Here is a 20,748-nt window from a genome sequence, read left to right as displayed (position 1 = left end):
GAGGTCCTTTGATTCTCTTATTATGGACAGGAAAACTGTTCATGGGTACTGATCACATGATTTTTCATCAATCGATCCAAAGTGGGATCACACTCACGAAAGTCCACACGAAGATAATCGCAGAACCTGATTATTTTGCTAGAACAATCAAGGGCTTCAAGAATCAAGAAAGAAGAACAAGAAATATTTCTTTTTGAGAGAGAGAAGAGAGAGATAGGGTGGCAGGGTTTTAATTGAATGAATAATTCTCTAATGTTTTAATTTTAAGTTGCACTTATATAGTGCAACAATTAAAACCTTATCCACTTAGGAATAGCCATGGGCTCCAACCCTAGTTTACCCTTGTAGACAAACACATTTATGGTATTTTAATTAATTAATTATTATTATAATTAAAATCAATTAATATTTAATATTAATATTTAATTAATAATAATAATTCATTAAATATATCTCGGGATATATTAATATAATCTCTAATTTAATTTAATATAAAATTAAATACAGGCAACAACCTCATGAAATTTAATTGTACTGTGAAATTACCAAAATACCCTTTTCCTAAAAGACGAAAATACCTTCTCAAAAATTGATTCTTAAATTATCTTCTAAGTGTGTGACCTATAGGCTCCTCATCATATCGGGATTGTGAAGTATGGCGATTAACACCAATAATTGTCTCATACACACAGACCAAGATTGGCCCCTAGCAAGGCATCATGACCACCTGATAGATTAGATTCAGTGAAACTGTAATCTATCGATGGTATGGTTACCGTGCTATCAAATCTTTCATCAACTGTTATCTCATTGAGATTGAGGTACAAATAGTGTAACTAAGATATCCTCGACATGTTATTCAGTTACTAGACCAATGATAGGAATATTAAATTGGATTGAGCATCAACTCAATTCCACTATGACACAAATTTAGTCATTGCCATTTACTGATTACCTAGTGAATAACTTCTCTCGTACCCAGGACTGATGAATCCTTTGTAGATCACCATAGTCTCGATACAATTCTCAATGTAGCCAATCACTACTGTATTGATAGCTCTGAATAAAACTAGTTGGGTAGTGTCAAACTACACCAATTGTGCATAAGGTGCTCCGTGATACAAGTCTAAGGATCACATGCACCACCATCTGTTAGAGTATTTATTCCATAGAAACTGGGGTTACCATCCATATGGAATCCTCTAGTAGGTCTGTCCAGTGAACTGCGCTCTAGCAAGCACCTATGCGTTGCACCAGGTTGTCAGCAAACAACCTTGACAAGTGAGATCAGTCAGCTTTCGACGGCTTATTCAACACAATGATAGCCTTACCGATTATCTATGTCTTAGGCAGAATAATTTAGGGCTACGAACACTTCTAGAATGGCCACCATATGTGACATAGGGTCTCACTATCAAGATTTGAAACACTTGATACCTCGTCACGGGTCTACATCCTAAGGACATATATCATTACATATACGATATAGAAGAATATGCCTTTTATTGATAAATAAAATTTATTACAAGTCAATTTTACAAAAATTAATTGGCTTTAGGGCACCAACTCTAACACGAACACACTTACGGTAATACCTTAATTATGTGAGTGCAAACCCTAGAAATTGGATTGTGATAACAATAGTTTGATAGTTGGCATAAAACTAGATTATTATGGTGAAATTGGATACCTAGGTTGTAGCCCATTGGTTCTAAATTAGTTTTTATGGTGGTATTTTGCGTATCAGTAGCAGTTAATTTTTATTTTTTTACATTTAGTTTAATTACTAGTTCTTTAATTTGCTTGAATTTATTTGTTTACTTAAAGCATAGTTATTAGGATTACTGATAACATGCAAATCTCTGTGGGATCGTATATACTCACTCTCTAGCTAGTATATTTGGAAAATAACAGTAAAAAAAAATATATAAGAAAATATACATGTAGATGAGTATAAAATAATGGGCCCATAACTAATTTTTCTTTAAATACAAATTTTTATAAAATATAATAAAGCACAAAACATCAACTCGACAGTGTTGGCCAACCCTTCCGCCGCGGGTGACGTTCCAAGCGAGCATCTCACCTATTACCTGCAAAAAAAATTAAAAAACAACGAGGTGAGCACTAATTGTCAGTAAGGAAACCCGCTATGTACTTTCTCTCTCCGTTGCTTAAATTCTGAATTTCTTTCCTTATATCACACTTCTATTCCTTCTTATTTTTTCTCTGTTCTTTCTCTATTCTTTCTCTATTTATTCTCTGTTTCTAGTTTCTCACTGCTCATAATAATAAGCATGGTATCATGCATAGGTTGATGCAAATGCACAAATGCATAATGTGCATTTTCTTTCTATTTTTTTTTATTCTGTTTTCTGTACTTCTTTTCTTTTCAAGTCTTTTTCTTTCTTTCTTTTTTTTCTTTCTTCTATTCTTTCTTTTCTTCTTTCTTTCTATTCTTTCTTTTTTCTATCTTTCTTTTCTTTCTTTCTTTCTTTTATTCTTTCTTCTTTCTATTCTTTCTTTTCTTTTTTTCTTTTATTCTTTCTCTTGCCGATCGGACTCGGTTGAGGCATGGATTGGAAACTGGCCGTGTGAGTGTATTTTCTAATTCTGGGTACAGTCCTCATCCACATGCACTTCTAACGGACTGTACAATTCTTCTTTCTGAATTCCAAGGCCGCTCACTAAAGGCGGCATGCATGCGGGGCTATGTACTCACGGGTTCTCCATCACAACAACTTCTCTTTTTATCTTTTTTTTTTACACTTCTTTAGATAAAATTTCAGATTTGAACTTCTTTAATATTCTCATTTCTTTCTATTTGTTCTTTAACTTAATATTCATTATTGCTCTTTAATGCTCTATGAGTTTGTATGCATGCATATGGGCTATGCTTATTATTCATTCTAAATTCACATGTTTGAATGCAATAATGCAATATGGAATGTGAACATGTCATTCTCTACCATCTACCAACTCATCTCAAGATATCAAATAATCATAATCAGTATGCACTTCTCTTTGACATTTCATCAAACAATTATATGCACACATCAACTCTAATTTGGCTACATTTCTACCTCTCTTCTAAGCCACCAAAATTTGGAATAAACACACCAAGATTAACGTCAAACCTGTCCAGGATTCACACTCCATAAATTATACTCCAATTCTTCCATAAATCATCCAAACTTCATCAAACATCAAGTACACAAACACTACTTCTCATGGATAAATTCTAACCATCATTCAATATCCATTCCATCAACCTTCTTATATATAAGCATATACACGCATAAAAGAAATTCTTTACAGTTCATCGAAACTCTCTTTCTCTTGTTCTTTATATCTCATACACTTGTATGTGCATGGAAATATCCTCATTCTTTGTGTTCTTTCTAAATGCAAAGTGAGAATGCATTTGGCATATAAAGATATCATTATGAACTAGTTTCTCTACCAATGACATTCCCATACTTGGAACAATCATAGATTATTAGACTAAAAATATAACAAATTGGAGGAAAATGGGTTGATTAGGTAGGCCAACAAACTTAATCCACACCAGTTGATAGCTCCCACTACCAACCTCAAATGTGAAGGAAGCTAACAAGCCAATTACACAATCCAGTAGCCTAGCCATTGTCCTCAAGTGTGATTCCCAATGTCAGTAGAGTGGACACTACATGTCGCCACGTATACTCAACATGTGTACTTCTTTACTATGCCTATGACGTGTTTATCAACCTTCGCTGTGGCGAACAAGCAAAACTATCATTTTAAGTCGACCCATCATCATTAAGGAAAACTCCAATGAATTTTAACCTCCCACTGGTAGAAGTGTACCCTTCGCTGTGGTGAACATGGTTCCAATGAACAGTGGTTTGATTAAAACCATGGTGGTGGAAGGCATACATGTAACGCCCACATCAAGGTACGTAGCTTTATTTATGCCCTAATACCCTTAGTTGAATTTTGTTAAAGTTATCTTGAACAAGTGTGAAGGAAATTCTTTAGAATGTTAATAGGGGTAAAATGGTCATTCCACTCATAATTAGATGAAAGAGTAGGAAATGAAAAGAAGTATAATAACATGGAGAAGTTAATAAAAATGAGGGCATTCTTGTAATTGACTAAGGGACATAGATGGAATTTTTAGAAAGTGCAAGGGTAAAATGGGAACCTATATATATTATTATGTAGTAATAAGAGTTCAAGGATTGAAACCCTAGCCACTCCACCCATTATTCATGCCACCTTCATCCCAAATTCTCTCAATTTTTCTTCCACTAATTTCAAGGAAATTCATAGGATTTTGGCTAGATTTTGATAGATTTTCAATCCTAGGCATCCAAAGGTAAGATTCTTGCACCAAGATGTGAGATTAAATTTTAAAGTTTTGAATTCTTATGGTTTTATATGCTTAGGGTTTTAAAGGAAGGAGAATTCTACCAAAGAGAGATTATAGTGTTGGAATTGCTCAAATTCAAGGTAAGTAAATCCAACTTTAGCTTTGATTGGATAAATACTTGTGTAGAGAAATTTATTGTATGTTGTATGTGTATTTGGATGATAAGAATTATGGATTGAAATTGAGGTTGTTGATATGTGAATCTCATGGCCATGAGAAGTGATGTATTTGTATATGTTGAGTTGATGGGATTTTGGATGAAATATGAAAGAATAGATGTGTAATGGTGGAGGATGAGATTCGGCTAGGGTGGTTGGTTGGCCTTAGCGAGTTTTTGCTCCAATTTTGATGGCTTGAGAAATATGTGGAAGTGTAACCAATTTAGGGTTTGTATGTGCATGTAAGGTGTTTGATGAAATGTCAAAGAAAGTGCATGTATATGAGTATGTTAGATTATTACTTTGTTATGTAAATGTTGTTGGTAGAGAATACTAGTTCCATAATGATATCTTTATATGCCATAATGCATTCTTACATTTGAGCATTTGCATTTAGAAAGAATAGCAAAGAATGAGCATATTTACATGCACATATACACATATGAGAACATTAAAGAATAAAGAGAAAGAAAGAAAAGAAAGAAATTGAAGAATCATCCTCTAAACAATACTTCAAAACTGAAATTTTACTTAAAGAAATATAAAAAGATAAGAGAAGAGAAGGTTGTTGCGATGGGGAACCCGTGAGTGACAGAGAAGAAGAATAGCCCCACATGCACGCCGCCTTTAGTGAGCGGCCTAAGAATAAGAAAGAAGAATTCGTACAGTCTGTAAGAAGTGCGTGTGGATGAGGACTATACCTAAGAAAGAATTTGAGAATACACTCACACGGCCAGGGTTCCAAATCCATGCCTCAACCGAGACTGATCGGCAAAGAAAGAATAGAAAAGAATAGAAAGAATAGAAAAGCAAGAAAAACAGAAAAGAAAGAAGAGAAACAGAAAAAGAAAGAAATGCAGAAAAAGAAAGAAAACAGAAAAGAAAATGCATTGCATAGAAAAAGTTTATGCATTTGTGCATATGCATCATGCCATTTCTACTACCCCGAGTTAGTTTCCTTCTTTGAGCTTACATATTGGTAAGTGAGAAACTAGAATCTTAGAAGAGCAGAGAAGAATTAAGAAGTTTGGTGTAAGGAAAGAAAATCCAGAATCTGAGTAACAGAGAAAGAATAAAAGTATTGTGGGTTTACTTACTGAGCAATTAGTGCTCACTCTGTTAATTTCATTGTTTTTTGCAGGTAGTAGATGAGATGCGATCGGATGGAACGTCAAGTAGCGGAGGAGAAAAGCAACACTGTCTGACTGTATTTTTGAGTTATTTTTGTGACTTATTACTTGATGTAGAGATTTGTATATAAAGAAAAATTAGTTATGGGCCCTCTATTTCATATTTATATATATATATATTCTATAATATGTTCAGTGAGTTTTACTTATATTTTTCCAAAGAACTACTACTAGCTAGAAAGAATATTACAATATGTGACTTAATATATCTTATTTTAGGGTTTTTATTTAACGTCTCGCCAGATTATTATCTTTGTTAGAATGTCATTGTTTGGCATGTTATTGAACATTCAACCTTAGCATGCATTCTAAACAAAATAAAACCGATTTCCTCGAGCCTAGAGGAATCGGTGGGTCAACCTAGGGTTTAAAAATAATTCTCGGATCTTCAAGTTATTCCTTTTCATAGCTCCTTCGTTTTTTCTTCACGAGCATTACAAATAATTTTATAATAAAAAGCCTATTCTAATTTACATCAATAAAATAGAAACCTCACGTTACATACGAGGGGAGTCAGATGAGGAGAAGAAATACATGGAGATTTAAGAGAGAGAGGCAGGACACGCATGTCTTTTTTGTTTATAAAAATTACAAACAAACCCAATAAACAATAAACAATAGGTCTAAGGCTCATGTACCGGGCACCATGCAATTATCAAACAAGAACATTGCATACATTAAAAAACAATCAATTTTTTAATTGGGTGGGTTGAATTATCAAGTTACCACCTTAAATGTGCATAATGAATATTGGCTTTAAAGGTTTAAAAACTGCAATTTAGCCCCTGTGCGAAAAACGGAAAGCAAAACCGGAACAGTAGGTTTCTTGCCACGGCGAAGTTCATGCACACATGGTCGCTGTGGCGAAGTTTTATTTTGCCGCTGTGACCATGAACTTCTAGAAAACACAAATCGTTCTAGAGAGTTTTATGCCGTGGCTAGATCTACTTTTCCGGAATTTCGCTGCGGCGAAGGTTTATTTCGCCGCGGCCAAATTCACTTTTTGCATCTCACCTCGGCGAAGAGTTATTTTGCCGCGGCTGACGCCGCAAAACAGTGAATCAAGCACAGTAACATCTTTTGCAATTCTTCACATAATGACGAGGATCCAAATCAAATCGAATGCTTAAACATTCGACCAGGACACCAACCAACCAATATACATTCAATCGACACATTATTTAATCAATTGATTAATTAAGACATTCAACATACATAATTTTTCCAGATTTAAAAAAACACTTCAAATCATGCAATAACATGTTATCAAACAAATATACATGTCATCAAACATCAATTAAACAATATAATCTAATGCCTGAGGCTCTGATACCACTGTTAGTAATTGATATACCATACGCAATGGCAAAACAAAAAAAATTCAATTGGTAAATCAATTAACTTTCTTTGCCAAGATCCGAGTATAGATTATACCGTTTACATGTTTATAAACAAAATTTGTATAAATTAAATCCATTCAAGGATTAGAATACTTACGTACGTTTGGAGGTTCCTCCGAATATCTCTGACTTCGGACAGAAACACTATTCACGGTTACTGTTCACGGTTACTGTTCACGGTTACTGTTCACCGTCTACTATACGCGTGATTTTTCACCAATCGATCCAAAGTAGGATCGCACTCACGGAAGTACACATGAAGATAATCTGTAAAACCCTTGATTATTTTGCTAGAACAATCAAGGGCTTCAAGAATCAAGAAAGAAGAACAAGAAAAGTTTTCTTCTTGAGAGAGAGAGATAGGGTGGCTAGGGTTTTAATTGAATGAATAATTTACCTATGTTTTAATTTTAAGTTGCACTTATATAGTGCAACAATTAAAACCCTATTCCACTTAGGAATAGCGATGGGCTCCAACCCTAGTTTACCCTTGCAACCAAACACACCCTTTATGTTATTTTAATTAATTAATTATTATTATAATTAAAATCAATTAATATATAATAATATATTAATATTTAATTAATAATTAATAATAATAATTCACTTAAATATATCAGAGATATATTATACGGGCAACAACCTCAACAAATTTAATTGCACTATGAGATTACCAAAATACCCTTTTGTCCTAAAAGACGAAAATACCTTTCTCACAAATTGATTCTTAAATTATCTTCTATGTGTGTGACCCGTAGGCTCCTCATCATATCGGCAGTGTGTAGTATCGTCATTAACACCAATTAATCGTCTCACTACACACAGACCAAGATTGGCCCCTAGTAAGGCATCATGGCCACCTGATAGATTTGGATTTAGCGAAACCGCAGCTTATCACCGATATGGTTACCGTGCAATCAAATCTTTTCATCAACTGTTATCTCATCGAGACTGAGGTACATAAATAGTGTCAACTCAGATATCCTCAACATGTTTGTATTCAATTACTAGACCAATGACAGGAATGCTAAATTGGATTGAGCATCAACTCAATCCCACTGTGGCCAAAGATTTAGTATCATTGCCATTTATTGAATTATCCAGTGAGATAACTTCTCCCGTACGCAGGAGTGATGAATCCTTTGTCGATCCACCATAGTCTCGATACACTTCTCAATATAGCCAGTCACTACCGTATTGATAGCTTTGAATAAAACTATATTGGGCTAGGTTAAACTACACCAATTGGTGCACAAGGCGCTCCGGTGATCTCAAGTCTAAGGATCACATGCACCACCATCCGTTAGGGATTTATTCCATAGACACAGGGGTTACCATCTATATGGAATCCTCTGGTGGGTCTGTCCAGTGAACTTGCCTCTAGCAAGCACCCATATGTTGCACCAGGTTGTCGGCAAAAAACCTTTACAAGTGAGATCAGTCACAGCCTTTCGACAGGGTCGTTCAACACTATGATAGCCTTATCGTATTATCTATGTCCTTGGTTAGAATAATACTGGGGCTACAGACGTTTCTAGAATGGCCACCATATGTGATCATAGGGTTCTCACTATCAAGATTTGAAACACTTGACACCCTCGTCACGGTTCTATAATCCTAAGGACATATATCATTACATACGCGATATAGAAGAATATGTCTTTTATTGATAAATAAGCATTTATTACAGAGTCAATTTTACAATAATTTATTGGCTCTAAGGCAACTACTCTAACACATAAAACATCTCTAAGTTTTCGAATTACTCAATCAATCAAACCCATTTTCAAGAGAGTCATAACTAGATGCAGTTGTCATCCACTATCATCCTTACATTATGCGAAAGTTAATAAATTCTCAATGTTACAAATGCATCGCAATCATGGTCTTATCATTGACTTATGTATGAGTTCCAAAACAAAACAAAATACATTGACCCTTTGACCCTACAATACACCTAAAACAACTTCATCTAGATGCTTTTAAAGAGATAATTAAAAACAAGAGATATTCTAAGATGTCCATCAAACAAAACTAAATTTGGCCATAACTTACCCCCAACGTTAGAGATGGACATTGTTCTCAATGTGCAAAGGGAACAACTACAATTCCCTTCATGCACAACATTTATGTGGAGATAATCGCGTGAAGGCATGCATAATATTTGCCGTGTCCAATAGTCATCAGGAATCTAGTTTAAAAAAAACAAAAAAACTATGCACCTTTCTTGGCCAACTTAGTGTGCATAAAAGAAATTATGGGTAAAACATAAACAACTAACATATCAAACCAAACCAAAGTTATCACAATTTAACACATTAAATGAAAATTTAAAATAAATGCAAAAAAAAAAAAAAGTTAAAGTAAAGTGCTTGGGTTGCCTCCCAAGAAGCGTTTTATTAGATTCGTAAGCTCGACTTTTTTTTCTTTTCTTTTTGACTCCTTCAATCCGGATCATCTAGGAAAATTGAAGCCCTCTTATCTTTAATGACACCATCTATATAAAGCTTCAATTGCTCTATTTCCCTCTTATTCTCAATTTTCTCCTCCAAAGTCCTAAAATCGACTACACTAGTTCTTAGGGGTGGACAAGGGTATTTTTCTTCTAAGGTTTCAGCTACTTTGTCATCAAGGATGCTATTCTCAAAACATGTATCTACCTCGGATGGATACTTCATAGCATAAAAAACATTAAATTCTACTTGTTCATCCTTTACCCTTGAGATTAGCTTTCCTTGGTGAACATCTATCAAAGTCTTACCCATAGCTAGAAAAGGTCTTCCTAAAATTAGAGGTACTTCCCAATATTCTTCCATATCAAGCACAATAAAATCTTCCGGGAAAATCAATTTATCTACTTTTATTAAGACATCCTCTACTACTAACTTGGGATATTTTATAGACCTATCTACTAATTGAAGATGAACAGTGGTTAGTTTTACTTCCCCTAGGCCTAGTTTCTTATAAATTGAAAACGACATAAGATTTACACTAGTACCTAGATAACGTAAGACCTTATCAAAATGAACACTACCTATTGTGCAAGGAATTGTGAAACTCCCTGGATCTCTAAGCTTTTGTGGTAGTTTCTTCAATAGCAACACACTACACTCTTTCGTAAGCATTGCTATCTTATGTTCTTCAAACCTTCTCTTCTTGGTGATAATCTCCTTTAGAAAATTCACGTACTTCAGCATTTGCTCTAACATGTCTACAAAAAGAATGTTAATGTGTAAAGTTCTAAACATATCCATAAACTTGCCAAATTGCTTGTCTAATCTCTGTTTCTGTACTCTGTGAGGATACGGAAGGGTCGTCTCATCATTCGTCGCAACATGGGGGTTTTTGTCAGATTATGCCCTTGTGCCGTGGCACTCTTGGTTCTGGTTTCTTCTATGCTGCGACATCTTGGTCCACTTTTTCCACTTCGAGTTCTTGACCTTTTTCTCCTTCTTTGCTTGATTCTTTCAACTCCTTACCACTTCTCAACATGATAGCATTGAGTTGCTACTTTGGATTCTTCTCGGTATCACTTGGAAACGTTCCTTGAACTCTTCCTGCTAAGATACTATGTATTTGTCCCATTTGAGTCTCAAGCTTCCTTATGGAAGCAGATTGATTTTGCAACAAGACTTCATATTTCTGAAATTGAGCTTCATTCTTGTCAAATCTTTTACTTGATTCCTCCATAAACTTTGTAAGCACATTCTCCATGTTGGATTTCTTCTCTTGAGCTTGGAAACCCGGTGGTGGTTTGTGCTTATTGATATTGCTCCACGAAAAGTTTGGATGATTGCGCCATGTTGAAGTGTATGTGCTAGAGTACGGATTCCTTTGCCCTCGTTGAAAATTGTTGATGTAATTTGCTTGTTCCGGTTGAGCAAACGAATTCCCTTCTTGACAATCATTGGACAAATGATTCCTTACACAAAGTTCATAAGTTAGAGAGACGATTCAATAGCATTTACCTTTAGGGTAACTTCTAATTGCTTTTGGATGGTTGAAAGTTGAGCAGCCAATGCGGAGCCTTCAACTTCGTGCACTCCCGCGACTTTCCTTGTTGAATTTCTCTCTAAAGGCCTCATGTAGTTATTGCTTGCCATCACCTCAATCAAATTAAAGGCTTCCTCTTGTGTTTTGTTATTCAAAGCTCCCCCATTTGTAGCATCTATCATAGCTTGTATATTTGGCATCAAACCATTTTAAAATGTTTGTACTTGCGACCATATTGGTAACCCATGGTAAGGACACCTCCATAAGAGGTCCTTATACCTCTCCCAAGTATCATAAAGTGACTCCATATCTTGTTGGAAAAAATTAGTGATGTCACTCCTCATCTTGGCTGATTTGACCGGTGGGAAATATTTCATAAGGAACGCTCGAACTAACTTATTCTAAGTAGTAATGCTTCCAGGCAGTAGAGAAATCAACCAAACCTTAGCTTTATCCTGAAGAGAGAATGGGAAAAGCCTTAGCCTAATTGCATCATTAATACCCCATTATGTCTAAATGTGTCGCATAGCTCCAGAAAATTGGCAATATGCAAGTTAGGATCATCACTAGATAACCCTGCGAATTGTACCAAATGTTGTATATGGCAGGCTTGATATCAAAGGTATTTGTTTAAATCGGTGGTCTCCTAATACTAGAAGCACATCCCTCAATTGTAGGTCTTGAGTAATCCTTAAGCGAACTTCTTCTCCTCCTATATCTGCCATTGAACCTAACTCCTCTATATAGTCCAACACCAAAAATATAGAACTAAAAATTAAAGCACTAAAAACAAAAAAAAAAAAGACAAAAAAAAAAAAAAACTAATACAAATCAAATTACCAACTAGATATCGTGTATTGATATCGATAATATAAAAGCACTTCCCCAACAATGGCGCAAAAAACTTCTTGTGATACTATCTAATTACTATTTGATTAATCAAAATTTTTATCAAGAAAAATCTAAATTAAAATAAACAATTGAAATTGAATAAAAAAAAAAATGAAAAGAAAACAACTAAGTAAATCTTCGGTTTTAATGCAAGATGACTAGACCTAGGGCATAGATTTCACACCAACTCTTATTCCTATATATTCATAACTTATGCTAATTTCATTAAGCTCTTCCTACAGATCAAACTCCCTAAATTTCCAATAATTTTCTTTCGAACAATTATCAAATTAACCCTTAATTACAAACCCAAATTATCTCTAATCAGATTTAAGCAATTGGAGGTCATTACGTTCTATGGAGTTTACCAAAACCTCGCAAGTCGTAGTAACCTATCTCTAGCGTTCGCTCAACCTATGGTTTTACTACTGTAGACCAACTAAGTATTATCTCTCGATCTCAATCTAGTCCATTAGTTCATTCAGTTCTTGGGCCTTTAAGAATCAAAAGCACTAGACATAATAATAAAACTTAGGAAGAAATCTTAATAAAAATCAACATAAATAAATCAACACATAATCAAGAGATTGGGCTCCATCTTAGCCCTTGAAAATAAAATTAGTTCATAACAATTATGAAAGAAACAATCATCTTTATAAAAGTAAAAATCATGAGTTTAAGGAAGAACAAAGAAAAACTTCTATATGATTTTGCTCCAAAAGCTCCACAAATTCTGATGCTTTTCTCTTTTCTTCTAATAGTTTTCCTTTTGATCTCTCCCAAAAATCCCACAAAAAAGAAATGCTAAAAGAGTTATATTTATATCCCACAAAGGTTAGGCTTTTGTTTCTTAATTTTTACTCAATTTAGGACTCTTAAACCCTATTTTCATAGTCAAAAATAGAAAATAAAAATCCAATTGTCGTGAGTGTACCATGGCATGGATGATTCTGGAATTTTCTGTGTCGCGGCATGGTGTCCAAGTCCTCTTCTTTAGTTTAAATCTTGCATCATTCCTCAGCAGTCTAGAGATGGTTATTTTTTAGCATGATAACGTTCGAATCTGGCCTAGTGATAGACATATGAAATGTAGCCCTTCAAATCATGTTTCCAATGGTTCAAGAATCATTACATTCCAAGGTCTACAGCTCAGGTTATCTTTTAAATACTGAAGCTTGTTTAAACTAGAGCATAATCTAGAATCTTCTCTTTAACTTCAAAACTCCATAACTTCTTCAATTCAATTCCGATTCTTGATCCGTTTGTTTCTACTTTTTATTGATTTTGTTGCTGACATGATTCTTCATTCTAGCATAACATTTAGCATTGATAACCTGAAAACACTTTAACACACCTGTGATCCCGTAAAAGACATTTGTGAAATAATTAAGCAAAATTGCTCAATTTAAACCTAATTTCCCATAAATAATCATTATAAACCATGTAATAACTCTTTCTAGCTAGTAGACTTTGGAAAATATAATATGAAGTCACTAAATATGTCATAAAAACATATAAGTATATAAGTAGAAGATAGTGGGCCCAAAAATTTCTTTACTTTTATATACTAAATTCTTTACAACAACAAAAGTATAATATTCATAATCTTAACATACAAAGGATAGTAGTACCATTCCCCTCCTCTTCTCGACGTTCCATCCGACCGCTTCTCACCTATTTCCTGCAAAAACATTGAAAACAACAGGGTGAGCACTATTTGCTCAGTAAGTAAATCCGCGATGCTATTCTTCTATCTCCGTTGCTCGTATTATGAATTTCTTTCCTTACATCACACTTCTCTATTCTTTCTCTTTTTTTAATTTCTCTATACTCATGATAGTAGGCATAATATCATGCTTAGGTATGAATGCAAATGCACAAATGCATAGGATGTGCATTTTCTTTTCTGTTTTTCTGCTTTCTCTCGCTTTTTCTATGTTTCTTTCTTTCTTTCTGTTTCTCTTCTTTCTTTCTATTCTTTCTATTCTTTCTATTCTCTCTTCTCTTTCTATTTTTTTTTTTCTTTCTTATTCTTCTTTTCTATTCTTTTCTTTCTTTCTTTCTTTCTTATTCTTTTCTTTTCTTTTCTTTCTTTCTTATTCTTTGCTAATCGGACTCGGTTGAGGCATGGATTTGGAACCTTGGCCATGTGAGTGAGTATAGTCCTCATCTACATGCACTTCTTACGGACTGTACAAATTCTTCTTCTTCTTAGGCCGCTCACTAAAGGCGGTGTGCATGTAGGTATATTCTTCTGGGTACAGTCCTCATCCACATGTACTCTTACGGACTGTACAAATTCTTCTTTCTCATTCTTAGGCCGCTCACTGAAGGCAGCGTGCATGCGGAAAAATTCTTCTTGTCACTTACGGGTTCCCCATCGTAACAACCTCCTCTTCTCTTATATCTCTTTTAGAAATTAGTATTAAATTTCTTTTCTTTTCTTTAATAATTCTCTTTTCTTTCTTTGCTCTTTAATATTCTTATATGCATGTATGCATGTAGATGGGCTTTTCTTATTGTTCTTTCTTAATTCAAATGATTAAATGCAAAAATGCAATATGGCATGTAAACATGTCATTCTCTACTTTCTCTACCATCTACAAGCTCATATAAAAAAGATAGATCAACATACTCATACATGCACTTTTCTATGAAATTTCATCAAACACTTTGTATGCACAAATAAAGCACTAAGGTGATTACACTTCCATAACAATCTCTAACCACCAAAATTTTGAAGCAAAGCTCCCTAAAAAAACTCCAAATCTGGCTAGAAAAATACACTCCATAACTCTACTCAAATTCTTTCTTAGGTTATCCAAACTTCCATCAATTTGTATAAACACAATCATCACTCCTCATGGTGGAATTCTAACCATGAATCATCATCAATTCCATCAACAAATCTCAACACTCAAGCATATAAAATACATATAAAAATTTCTCTACACACATTATTGCTCAAATCAAGGGCTAGGGTTGGATTTACTTACCTTGAACTTGGGTAGTTCCACACTAGAATCTCTCTCTTTGGAAGACTTCCTCTTCCTCTTAAACCCTAAGCATATAAACTATAAGAATTCAACACTTCAAAAATTAATCTCACATCTTATTGCTAGAATTCTTACCTTTGGATGCTTAGGATTGAATATCTACCAAAATCCAACCAAAAATCCTCTAAATTGCCTTGGAAATTTGATGAAGAAATTGAGAGAATTTTGGGATGAAAGTGGCATGTAAGGGAGTAGAGAATAGTAGGGTTTTCATTCTTGAACCCTTAATATCTCATTTATTACTTATACTTTCCCATTTTGTCCTTGTACTTTCTATGAAATTCCATCTTTACCCCTTAGTCAATTACAATAATGCCCGTATTTCCATTGCATTCTTCATGAAATTCTACTACTTTTCACTCCCCACAGTTTCAACTAATTATGGGTAGAATTACCATTTTACCCTTAAGGAAGTTTTCCATAATTTTCTCAAAAATTCCAACAAGTTCTTTGCCTCGGTGAAGCTTTTTCTTCGCTTCGATGAAACATTCCAGAGTGTACGTTGCCGTGGCGAACTTTCTTCCTTGCCGTAGCGATGACTGCAATTCTAAGAACTCGATTTAGGCAGTGTGTATAATGCCACGGCGACAAAACTCCTTTGCCACGGCAAAGTCTGCAAATTCTAATTTTCAATCTTTCACATTAAAATAAATAAAACTAAGTGCATTAAAGCATAAATAAGTTACCTCACTGTGGGTGTTACAATAAACCACTAAGTAAATGTGTATTTTAAAGCTCTTATCAATTACAACGACCATGAATCTATTGCCACAATGGGATTGAGTTGTTGCTCGAATCCAATTTTGGTCGTTGATCTAATAACAGAATGCTAACATGTCAAGCTAATATATTTGAGTTGACACTACTATTGTACTTCAAACCTTGATGGGATAACAACTGATGAAGAAAATGAATTGCACAATAATCATTCAATTGTTAAATATTAGTTTTTAGCTGATCCTTATATGTTAAATAACCATGACACCTTGCTAGAGGCCAATCTTGGTTTATCTGTAGTGAGAGATTAATAGGTGGTTAATTGAATTACTACTTACTGCCAACATTATAGGGAGCCTACAGATCACACACTTAGAAGATAGTTTAATGTTTGTAATGAATGAGAGCAATTTCGTCATTTTTGGTGAAAGGGCGATTTCGTCCTTTTGGCGAAAGAGTATTTGGGTAATTTTGTTGTGCAATTAAATTTGCCGAGGTTTCTGTCTAATCCCAATATTTGTATTGGAGTTTAATTTTCGAATTTGTATATTTATATAAATATAAATATTAACTAATTAATTAATTAAATACCAAATAAATTCTATTCCAATTAGGAATTGGAATTAATTAAATACCAAGATAAGTCTATTCCAATAAGGAATAGGAATTAATTAAATACTAAATTAAGTCTATTCCAAATAAGAATAAGGTTAATCATATTCCAAAGTGGAATAGGATTATTCATGCTATATAAGCATGACGTATTTAGAATTTAATAACCCTGATAGTTGAGTGCCACCCCTTGCAATTAGAATTGAGAAATTTCTCTCAATTTCATTCGTTTGATCTTTCAACCTTTGAACAATTAATTTGGTCTAGCAAACCAAATTAATTGTGAGTGATCCTATCTTCGTGTGGATACCATTGTGTGTAATCCTAATTTTGGATTGGCTTGCGAAGGATTCAGAGACACCCTTTTGAAAGAGCTATCAAACGAAGGTATAAACAAATCCTTGAATGGTTTTAACTATGTCTTATGCATGTAAACAAAATATTCATTGCCCGAATTCGAGGGTTTTAGGGTTTTTGCAAATTTTTAAATTGTTTCCACTGCCTATTAATCACAATAAAACCTCACATATTGATCCTAGTTTTTCTCTTAGGGGCTTGGAAAATTCACCTGGGACGTCAAATTGGAAGAAGAGAGATTTTGATTGCTCTGGTTCTCTGGGTGATCATTTCATGAAATCAAAAAAACTGATGGAGACTCTGAAAGAAGTTAATGATTCCCTGAATTTGAAAGCAATAAGAGAAGCTAATGAAGAAAGAAAATGTTAGGTCCTCTTCTGCTGAAATATTGCCTTCGGAAAAGCTACCATTGAATTTGAAGGCAATGAGAGAAGCTAATGATTCCCCTTTTCCTCCTGGTTTTCCTATGAAATCTAATGTGGTAGAGAGAAGGGAATTGGCTAATGAAGATCATATGACCATTGCAGATTATTTTAAATTTAGTAAGAAGCATCATGATTCACCTGTCAAGCTGGAAAATCTTCCTCTTCAATTGTAGACAATGCAACGGTTGTAAAAATCATCAAGCTACAGGTGGTAGATTTGGTAGAAAAGATTAAGCTAAATGGACCTGTACAGGGTGAATCAGAGAACCGAGGAACATGAAACTCAGAGTAGAGAAAGTGCTTCAAATCATGACATGGAAAGGATTCCAAGGGGTAGAGAACACACTAAATATGTAGTTGAGACTAAAGAACCCAAACTCAAAGATAGGGTTAGTAAGCTTCAGGCCATCTTTTCAAAGTTAAAAGTGTTAGAGTAGGTGCCCTAGAGCCAATCAATTATTGTAGAATTGACTCTTTGTAATAATGTTCATTGATCAATAAAAGACATTTTATTCTATATCGCGTAAATCATCATTGTATGTATTGATATATGTCCTTAGAATGGTAGAACTGTGACGAGGGTATCAAGTGTTTTAAATCTTGATAGTGAGAACCCTATGAGCACATATGGTGACCATTCTAGAAACTTCTGTAGCCCCAGTATTATTCTGAAGTAAGGGCACAGATAATACGGTAAGGCTATCATAGTGTTGAACAACTTTATCGAAAGGCAGTGACTGATCTCACTTGTCAAGGTTGTTTGGTGATAACCTGGTGCAACACATGGGTGCTTGCTATAAGCAAGTTCATTGGACTGACCTACCAGAGGATTCCATATGGATGGTAACCCTAGTGTCTATGGAACAAATCCTCTAACGAATGGTAGTGCATGTGATCCTTAGACTTGAGATAACCGGAGCACCTTGTGCATCGATTGGTGCAGTTTGACACTAGCCCAACGCAGTTCTATTCAAAGTTGTCAATACGGTAGTGATTGGCTGCATCAAGGAATGTATCAAGACTATGGTAGATCAACAGAGGATTCATCACTCCCGGGTACGGGAGAAGTTATCTCACGGCGCAATTCAGTAAATGGCAATGACACTAAAACTGTGGCCACAGCGGGATTGAGTTGTTGCTCTATCCAGATTATTATTTAGGTCATTGGTCCAGTAACTGAATACATACATAGCAAGAGTGACCGAAGATGACACTATTTCTATGCCTCGGTCTCATCGAGATAACAGATGATGAAGGGATTGGATTGTATGGTAACCATATCGTAGACAGGTAGCTGCTTCGTTGAATCCAAATCTATCGGGTGGCCATGATGCCTTGCTAGGGGCCAATCTTGGTCTATGTGTGGTGAGATGATTAATTGGTGTTAATCACGATACTACACACTACCGGTATGATAAAGAACCTACGGGTCACACACATAGAAGATAATTTAAGAACCTGTTTATAAGAAGGGTGTTTTCGTCTTTTTAGGCGAAAGGGTATTTTGGTAATTTCACAATGCAATTAAATTTGCTGAGGTCGTAGCCTTTATTTTATTTTGTTAATAAAATTAAATAAGTGAAATTATGTTTAAATATGTGTTCGCATATATTTAATTAAATTATCATTATTGTTAAATGTTAATATATTGTATATATATTAATTGAATTTAATTGAGATAATGATAATTAAAATTAAAATTAAAATATCTAAATGGGGTTGTTTGGACATAGGAGTTGTTTGGGTTGGTACCCAAGCCCATTCCATGATGGAATAGGGTATAGTGTGCACTATATAAGTGCAACACTTTGTGAAATAATTAATTCAATACATTATTTCATTCACAAGAAAACTCCAGCCCCTTTTTCCTCTCTCCCACGCCAGATTGTTTTTATTGAAATCAAAGTTCGCTTGATTTGTTCTTGGTTCTTAAGGCTAAAGTGGATATAACAAATCTCTCTTTAGTTCCTTGGGGTTATCTTTGTGTGGACTACATTGGTTCAATCCTACTCTTGGGTCGGTAACGAAATCGTTTCAGAGACAAGTTGGAGGAGCCTCCAAACATGCGTATGATTTCTTAAACTCTAGACTGAATTTTCTGCAGATTCTTAATTAATGTATAAACTGTTAATTTGTGCCCTGATCTTGGTTCTAAGGAATGATCTATGATGTAAATAATTTTTGTTTTTCCGCTGCCACATATGATCGTTTCCTAACAAAAAGTGACAAGAATTGGTAGGAAATGACCAGTAAATTATGGAAATTCTTTGAATTAAAGATTAATATATGCCTGAGTTAGGCATGGCAATGTTCCCCGGGATTTTGGGGACCCGTCCCGCCCCGCCCCATAGCCCCGGTTTTTTTGGGGATAGGGGCGGGGGTGGGGGGTGTTTTAATCCTCGTCCTCGGGGATGGGGCGGGGGTGGGTGATGCCTTTCCCCCGGCCCGCCCCGTATATAATATATAAAATTAAAAAAATGTATATATATATTTACTTTTCACTAATATCCCTATATTTCACCTAATTACACAATTATCCTACCTATATAAACCCATATTTTCCTAATTTCCCTCACCCTAAACATTAGAACAAGAACAAACCCTGACCCATATTTATGTATAATTAATTATGTTTAAATGATTAATTTAAGTGTTTGTCATATGGACGAGAATTAACTATTGTGTTTGGTAATGCTCAAATTAATTTATGTTTATATAAAATTAACGGGACGGGGACGGGCCTCCAACATTCCCCTTTGGGGCGGGGAAGGAAAATTCCTGTCATCCCCGTAACGGGGATGGGGCGAGGGTGGGGAATGATTTTGAGGGTGGGGATGGGCACGGTGAATGAGATCCCCGCCCCGCCCCGCCCCATTGCCATGCCTAGCCTGAGTTGCTAATGAATGATTATGCGTATATGCCTGAGTTACTAATGAATGATTATGCATATATATATGGCTGTTTTTACTACTCTTTCTTTGATTATAGCCTGAAATGTGTTGGTCTTGTTTAAGAGAATTAGCTCTAAATTGTATATATGTAGGGTTATGTGGTAAATTCATATGATTTGATAGCAACTTATTTAAAAATTATACAGTGAAATATATAACACCAAGATCAAATCTTTGTGATAATTAAAAATAAAAAGGAAAAAGAAAATCGTTGAATTAAATAAAAACTTTTATTTGTAAAATTGTTGGGTACATGTATATTGTAATACTTTATTTCTAGCTAGTATTCTCGTAAAATAATAGTAAAACTCACTAAATATATACATAAGAAAATATACATGTAGATGTAGATGAGTATAAAATAATAGGCCCATATCTAATCTTTTTTTTTTTATATATATACAAATCTTTACATAATATAATAAAGTCACAAAACAGTAACTCGACAGTGTCGCCAAACCCTTCCGCTTCTTGACATTCCAAGTGACCGCAATCTCATCTACTACCTACAAAAACATTGGAAACAATGGGGTCAGCACTAATTGCTCAGTAAGTAAACCCGCTATGCTACCCTTCTCTCTCTA

The sequence above is a fragment of the Pistacia vera genome, unplaced genomic scaffold (assembly GCF_008641045.1).
Source record: "Pistacia vera cultivar Batoury unplaced genomic scaffold, PisVer_v2 Contig874, whole genome shotgun sequence".
NCBI lineage: Eukaryota > Viridiplantae > Streptophyta > Magnoliopsida > Sapindales > Anacardiaceae > Pistacia > Pistacia vera.
This window is presented reverse-complemented; position numbering follows the sequence as displayed.